The following is an 8110-nucleotide window of genomic DNA, read 5'->3' on the forward strand; positions in this document are numbered from 1 at the left end:
CCCCTTCAATATTGAGGAGTATCAATGAAAAGGGGGGACTGAAACTGTATGCAGGCCCCAGGGTTCCTGTACTTTGAAGTAAAAGTCTTTTTCTTTAGTCTCCTAAGCCTCCCCTGAGTCTCAAATGGCTGGCTCAAGAATTAATGATTAGGAAATGTGAAGTTACAGAAACAAGAATAACTGTTGGGCTGGGAAACTGGTAACAATTCAGACTGTAAATCCACCACATAGCAGAATCATTGAACTTCCAATTCCCTGAAAGATATAAAAGTCTAACATATATTCCTAAGTTGTTTTTATGGGAGGCAGACCCCCACCAGATGAAAACTGATGACCACAAACACAAAGACTCTAGATTAGTCAAAACCAGAAGGTTAATAATGTTGAAACTTCATCTAGATGCCAACAAATCCAGGAATTGTGCATAAGCTGATCATACACCCTGCAGCCCCCCTCCCTCACACTACCTTTAAAACTCTTTCCCTGAAATCCCTTTGGGAGTTCAGATGTTTTGAGCATGAGCTACTTGTTCTTCTTTCTTGGTACCCTGCAATAAATGCTGTGCTTTGCTTCACTATGACCTGGTTCAGTAGACTGGCTTTACTGTGCACAGATGAGTGGATACCTAAGATTGGTTTGGTAACAGTCTCTGTCAATCTTTATGGAATGAACTTATCTCCAGTTGCAAGCAGAGGAAAGAAGTGCTCTCTTAATATCCCTCCTCTCTCCTTTCCATCCCTTTTCCTTTCTGTTTTCCTTTTTCCCTTTTCTTCCCTTTTCTTTCCCTCCTATTCCTCATATCTATACTTTTCAAATTCCCATACAGCCATCTTGGCTTAGAACTGATTATGAGATAGGATTTTAAAAATATTTTTATATACTTGGAGTTCCCATTGTGGCTCAGTGTTTAAGAATCTGACTAGGAACCATGAGGTTGGAGGTTCAACCCCTGACCTCACTCAGTGGGTTAAGGATCCAGCATTGCCATGAGCTGTGGTGTAGGTCACAGACTCGGCTCAGATCCCACATGGCTGTGGCTATGGCGAAGGCCAGTGGCTATAGCACCAATTAGACCCCTAGCCTGGGAACCTCCATATGCCGTGGGTGCAGCCCTAGAAAAAACAAAGAGACAAAAAAAAGTGTGTGTGTGTGTGTACACACACACACACACACACTTATAGCATATATATATATATACTTATAGCATATATATAGTTATATACTATAAGTAAGGAATTCTTATTTACAGGACCCAAACAAAAAAATCATTTTTCCTTTCTAAAAGTTTTAGAAATAAGAAAATGAGTGCTCGGAGTTACCATTGCAGCTCAGTGGTTAATGAATCTGACTGGGAACCATGAAGTTGCTGGTTCGATCCCTGGCCTTCCTCAGTGGGTTAAGGATCCAGTGTTGCTGTGGCGTAGACCAGTGGCTACAGCTCCGATTATACCCCTTGCCTGGGAACTTCCATATGCCATGGGAGCGGCCCTAGAAAAGGTAAAAAAAAAGAAAAAAAGAAAAGAAAATGAGTGCTTGTGAATATGCTTTTTTCCAATTACATAATGTAAATGATAGCTATAAATAGAAATTATTTTGCAATCAAAGAGAATATAATATTCCAGCTATTAAATAGAATAGAGTGGGGATAGAGTTACTTCCTTGTCCAAAAAAGAAAGGAACTCTGCATTGCCTCTATCTAAAGCTGTATTTATGGCATATAAATCCTCATTTAAACCATTCATGAGACACTACCAATGGAAAAAAAATATGTGCTTCTTGAACATCAAGGATCTCTGGGATTTTTCTTTCCCACTACACACACTTCAGAAAACCTCCTAGAATTCCTGTCCTTAAGAAATTAAATTAGACAGTGATAAATAACCCACAATGAAGATGAGATGGGCCTTCTCTAATCTAATGGTATACTGTCCATTTTTAACAGTCCTTTGTCTATATTATCATAGCTATCAAAAATCTACTAATGGAAATCATTCAAATTTTTAGGTGCCAGATTATTTTGTGGAGGTTTGTTACTAGAAATAATGCTCATTCTACAATATAGTAGTTCTCAGTACGCTTTAGTTGTTTTCCATGAGAAGGAATTGTACATATCAGCACAAGGTAGACTTCTAAAATGATAGTAACAGCACAAAGAACCTCAATAAACTCTAGCTTGGTACTCTCAACACCATTCTAAATTAAGAGTGTGACATCATCATACAATTGTTTTGTTTCTTTAAATGTAGCTACAATAAAGAAGTTGAGTAAGGCTATAAAACACATTAAAGAGCAGGATATTTTAATTAAACTTTAATCAATTTTAATCAATTATTCAGATATTTATTTATGCAACAAATATTTATCAAAAACCTCTGTGTGGCAGCAGGCAACAATTTAGTGGTGGGGATATGATGACTACCACCAACCAAAAACTCCCCAAAAGTCCCAATCCTCTTGAAGTGAATACTTTCTTAGGGTTGACAGGCAATAAACACAATAAATAAATGAAAAACATATGAGAGTAATAAGTGGTAAAAGAAAAAAACATAGATGAGAAAATTTGAAGGCCATAATGAAATTTTAGATTAAGTGACCAGAAAGGATCTCATTGAAAAGGGAAGAAAATGAAATAAGATCCAAAATACTTCAGCTAACAACCGTAATTACCCACTCTCCCACCTATCCCCCCAAGGAAAGAACTTTGAGAGTGAATAAAACTAACAGAATGTACTGTCTACTTTGAACTATGCACATGTGTATACAATCCAGTTTAAGAAATAAAGCCTTACAGATACTAATGCAAAATCCCCTACAATTAATGGTCATCTACTGTTTTACCTCACATTCAAAATAAATGGTATCCTTAATTTGGTGTTTATCACATCTGTGATTTTTACTATGCCATGATTGAAATCAAACTATATTCATCCTTCTGAATTTTACTTTTATTCAGTATTACGTATTTTCAGGCTTATCCCTATTGGCACAAATATTTCTAGGTCATTAATTTTAAACTGTTCTATATAATTTTATGATATGATCATCTATTCTTTTGTTAATGATTGTTTAACTTTTTTCTGATGTACAAGAAAAAATTAATTTATTTGAAAAATCAATTTGTATCTCTAGTGATCATTTTAATTCTCAGTAGAGATAATCATGTCATCTCAAAAATAGCTATTTCCTTTCTTCCTTTATGATCCTTAGATATTTTATTTATTCGGTTTGTTTTACTCTTCTGGCTAAAACTTCTAGTACAATGTTGAAAAGAGGATAGCAGACATATATGTTTGGTTCAGATCTTTAAAAGAAATGCTTCAATGTTTCATCAAGCATGATATTATGGGTGTTTGCTAGTTATGTCTGTCTAAGGATTTTCCATTCTATTAATATTTGATAATATGTTTTTATTACACAATTATGGAATTTTACTAAATCCATGTCTACACATGCCAAAAAGATATTATTTTTCTTCCTTATTCTTTTTTTTTTTTTTTGTCTTTTTGCTATTTTTTGGGCCACTCCCACAGCATATGGAGGTTCCCAGGCTAGGGGTCGAATCGGAGCTGTAGCCACCAGCCTAAGCCAGAGCCACAGCAACGCGGGATCCGAGCTGCATCTGCAGCCTACACCACAGCTCATGGCAACGCCAGATCGTTAACCCACTGAGCAAGGGCAGGGACCAAACCCCCAACCTCATGGTTCCTAGTCGGATTCGTTAACCATTGCGCCACGACGGGAACTCCTATTCTTATAATAAATTATATTTTTAGCACTTCTAGTGCTGAGCTGTTCTTATATTCCTGGCATAAATAAAATTTGGTCATGTTTAATTGCATTTGTTAGTATATTGCTGTATTCAGTTATAAATTATAAGATCTTTGTATTGTGTTAAGTTAGTCTACAAATTCCCTTTAAAGTATTGTGTTAGGTTTTGATATAAATGTTATGTTCATAAAATGACCTTGGGGAAAGACAGTTCCTTTCAAATGTCTGGAATAGTTTGTATAGGATTCAGATGATCTTTTCCTGATATTTGGAGGAACTCATCAGTAATCCTATCTGACATTTGTGGATGATGTATATTTTTAATTTAATATTGAGGTAATTGTAGGTTCGTAGGCAGGACTAAGAAATAATACAGATTCCAAATACTCTTTATACAATTTCCTTCACTGATAACATCTTGCAAAACTATAATATAACAACCATGATATTGATGTTGATGCAATATTTTTTTCAGATTTCCTGTTTTACTTGTATGCATTTGTAAGCCTGTATGTGTGTATATATATTTTGAACTATAGACAATTTATCACATTTTTAGGTCCATGATTCCACCACCATAGTCTAGATACACCACAGTCCCATAATCATCAGAATCACTTGTATTGCCCTTTTATAACTACACAGAAAAGGAGTATATTCTTAAAGAGTGATATTTATTTAATGTTTGTAGGTCTATTTAGGTTTTTTTGTTTCTGCTTGTATCAATTTTGGAAGAGTACATTATTCCTAGGAATGATTTTGCCAAATATTTTCAATAATTATATTTTTCATAGTTTCCTCTCATTTAAAATATCTCTACTTCTTCAGTTATATCCCCTTATCCTCTTTTTGTTTATGGTAGTTTTGTTTTTAGTTGTTTTTTCTTTTTCGATTTAAGAAAATTTTCTCTAACTATTCAAGTAACATTAATCATGTTAGGCATCAGATAAGATAAACTTATGATTTGGAGTTAAATATCCCAAAAATGGTCATAAAATCATCTGTATTAAAAAAATCCAGTCCTGTTATACTTAGTTGCCTATTTTATCATGGAATGACTCCCTGTTGATTCTAATGACCCACCATACAAGGCAGAGTGGGTATGACCCAGTCATACAAAGCTTTAGAGTATCATCATTAAAAAATACTTCATCAATTGTTTTAATTATTAAAAAATCTTTCCTGTGTCCTCTGATTATTTTAAATGCTCTCAGGAAATTCTCTTTGCATGAAGAAGACACTACACATTTTCTAATAATAGTGGTTCTAATCCTCTGTAGAGAGACTCCAGTCCTCTATTAATCTAGAAGAATAATAGAACCACAGTACTGAGGCTGCTGTTTCTCTTTGTTAATCCAGACTGGGGCTGGGAACTGAGGTGGCAAGAACTGACAGGGAATGATCACCCTTACCTTTAGGACATTATCCTCCCATGTTCTTATGGTTAGTCAAAAATCTAGACTTCTGAAGTTATTAAAAATTTATTCAATGTGTACATGTTAACCTAGAAACTTGTCCAAGACACATTCAGAAAAGAAAGCTGCATAGTAATGAGCATGCTTTGATTCCATTTTTTTAAAAAAAGAAAAAGTCCTTTTAATATAACTGTATGTGAGCCTGGAAATCTGGTAAGGAAGGAGATAGTCTATGTTGTTAATAATAGATACCTCAAGGGGGAGAGAGTTGGCAAGGAGAGTAGAAAAGGTGTAAGTTTTTCTTTGTATATGTCCATAATCTTTTGCAATTTGCAGAGGGTACATGTGAGATATTTTTCTTCTTTTTTAAAAAAGTTTTATTGAAATATAGTTGATTTACAATGTTTTAATTTGGGGTATAAAGTGATTCATATATATATGAATATATTTTTTTCTTTGTTTATATTCTCTTCCATTATAGGTTATTACAAAATATTGAGTATAATTCCATGAGTTTTACAGTGTGTTTTATATATAGTAGAGCATATATTTTAACCCTAAACTCCTAATTTACCCCTTCTCACCTTTCCCCTTTGGCGACCATAAGTTTGTTTTCTATGTCTATGGATATATTTATGTTTTGTATATAAGTTCATTTGTATCATTTTTTAAAAGATTTAACATATAAGCAATATCATATGATACTTGTCTTTGGGTTACTTCACTTAATATGATAATCTCCAGATCCATTCATGTTGCTGCAAATGGCATTATTTCATTGTTTTTATGGCTGAGTAACACTCCATTGTGTATATACACCATCTTTATCCATTCTTCTGTCAATGGATATTCACAATGCTTCCATATCTTAGTTATCGTAAGTAATGCTGCTGTGAACACTGGGGTGCACATATATTTTTGAATTTTTTTTCAGGATTTATGCCTGGGAGGAGGATGGCAGGATCATATAGTAGCTCTATTTTTAGTTTAAGAAATCTTCATATTGTTCACCAGCAGCTGTACCTCTTCCACATTTTTCCACATTTTCTCAAATAATAAGTAAATAGCATCTATTATTTGTAGACTTTTTCATGATGCTATTTTGACCAGTGTGATGTGATATCTCACTGTAGCTTTTATTTGCATATCTCTAATAATTAGTGATACTAAGCATCTTTTCATGTACCTGTGGCCATCCATATGTCATCTTTAAAGAAATGTCTTTTTTGATCTTCTGTGTGTTTTTTTTGTTGTTGTTGTTGTTGTCTTTTTAGGGCCACACCCATAGCATATGGAGGTTCCCAGGCTAGGAGTCAAATTGGAGTTTATATGTCACAGCCACAGCCATCCAGGATCCAAGCCATGTCTGTGCCCTACACCACAGCCCACAGCAATGCCAAATCCTTAACCCACTGAGCAAGATCAGGGATCAAACCTGTGTCCTCATGGATACTAGCCAGAGTCATTAACCACTGAGCCATGAGGGAAACTCCCTGACCATGTTTTAATGGATAGCTTTTTTGATACTGAGCTGTGGGAGCTGTCTGTATATTTTGGAGATTAATCGCTTGTCAGTCACATTGTTAGCAAATATTTTCTCCCATTCTGTAGGTTGTTTTTTCATTTTGTTCATGGTTTCCTTTGATGTTCAAAAGACTTTAAGTTTAATTAGGTCCTACTTACTTATTTTTGTTTTTATTTCTATTATTCAAAGAGATTCAAAAAGACATTGTTGCAATTTGTCAGAGTATTCTTATATCTTCCTCTAGGAGTTTTGTAGTAAAGATTCTCATATTTAGGTTTTTAATCCATTTTGAATTTGTTTTCATATAATGTTAGAGAATGTTCTAATTTCATTATTTTACATGCAAGTGTCTGTTTTTCCCCAGCACAACTTATTAAAGACTCTATCTTTTCTCCATTGTATATTCTTGCTTTCTTGGTCATAGGTTAATTTATCATAGGTGCACAGGCTTATTTCTGAGCTTTTTATTGTATTCCATTGATCTATATGCTATTTTTGTGCCAGTAACACACTGTTTTGATGACTGTAGCTTTGTAGTACAGTCTGAAATCAGGGAGCCTGACTTCTCTTCCTCCACTTTTCTTTTCCATGATTGCTTTGACTATTCTGGGTCTTTAGTGTTTTCATACAAATTTAAAATGTTTTTCTTCTAGTTCTATGAAAAATGCCACTGGTAATTTGATAGGAATTGCAATGAACATTTAGATTTTCTTGATTAATATAATAATTTTGACAATATTGATTCTCCCAATCCAAGAACACAATATATCTCTCCTTCTATTTTTGTCATCTTTAATTTCTTTAATCAGCATCTTATACTTTTCAGAGTATAGGTATTTTGCCTCTCTAGGTACGTTTATTCCTAGGTATTTTATTATTTTTGATGCAGTGGTAAATGGGATTGTTTCCTTAACTTATATTTTTTACCTTTCATTGTTAGTATATAGAAATGCAACAGATTTCTCCATATTAATTTTGCATCATGCCATTTCACCAAATTCATAGATGAGCCTTTGTAGTTTTCTTGTAGCATCTTTAGGGTTTTCTATGTATAGTATCATGTTATCTGCAAACAGTGACAATTTTACTTCTTTTCTAATTTTGATTCCTTTTATTTATTTTTCTTTGATTGCTGTGGCTAGGAATTCCAAAATTATGTTGAATAAAACTGCCAAGAGTGGACAAACATTCTTGTCTTGCTCCTGATCTTAATAAAAGCTTTCAGCTTTTCACTATGCTAATGTTGGCTGTGGGTTTGTCATATATGGCCTTTATTATATTGAAGTATGTTCCCTCTATGCCCACTTTCTGGAGAGTATTTTTTTTATCATAAATGGATGTTAACTTTTATCAAAAGCTTTTTCTATATCAATTGAAATGGTTGTATTATGTTTATTCTTTT

The sequence above is a fragment of the Sus scrofa genome, chromosome 4 (assembly GCF_054392235.1).
Source record: "Sus scrofa isolate SSC_HxYL_T2T_F1_AM1 chromosome 4, Sscrofa_HxYL_maternal_Yorkshire_Landrace_v2.0, whole genome shotgun sequence".
In the NCBI taxonomy this organism is placed as follows: domain Eukaryota; kingdom Metazoa; phylum Chordata; class Mammalia; order Artiodactyla; family Suidae; genus Sus; species Sus scrofa.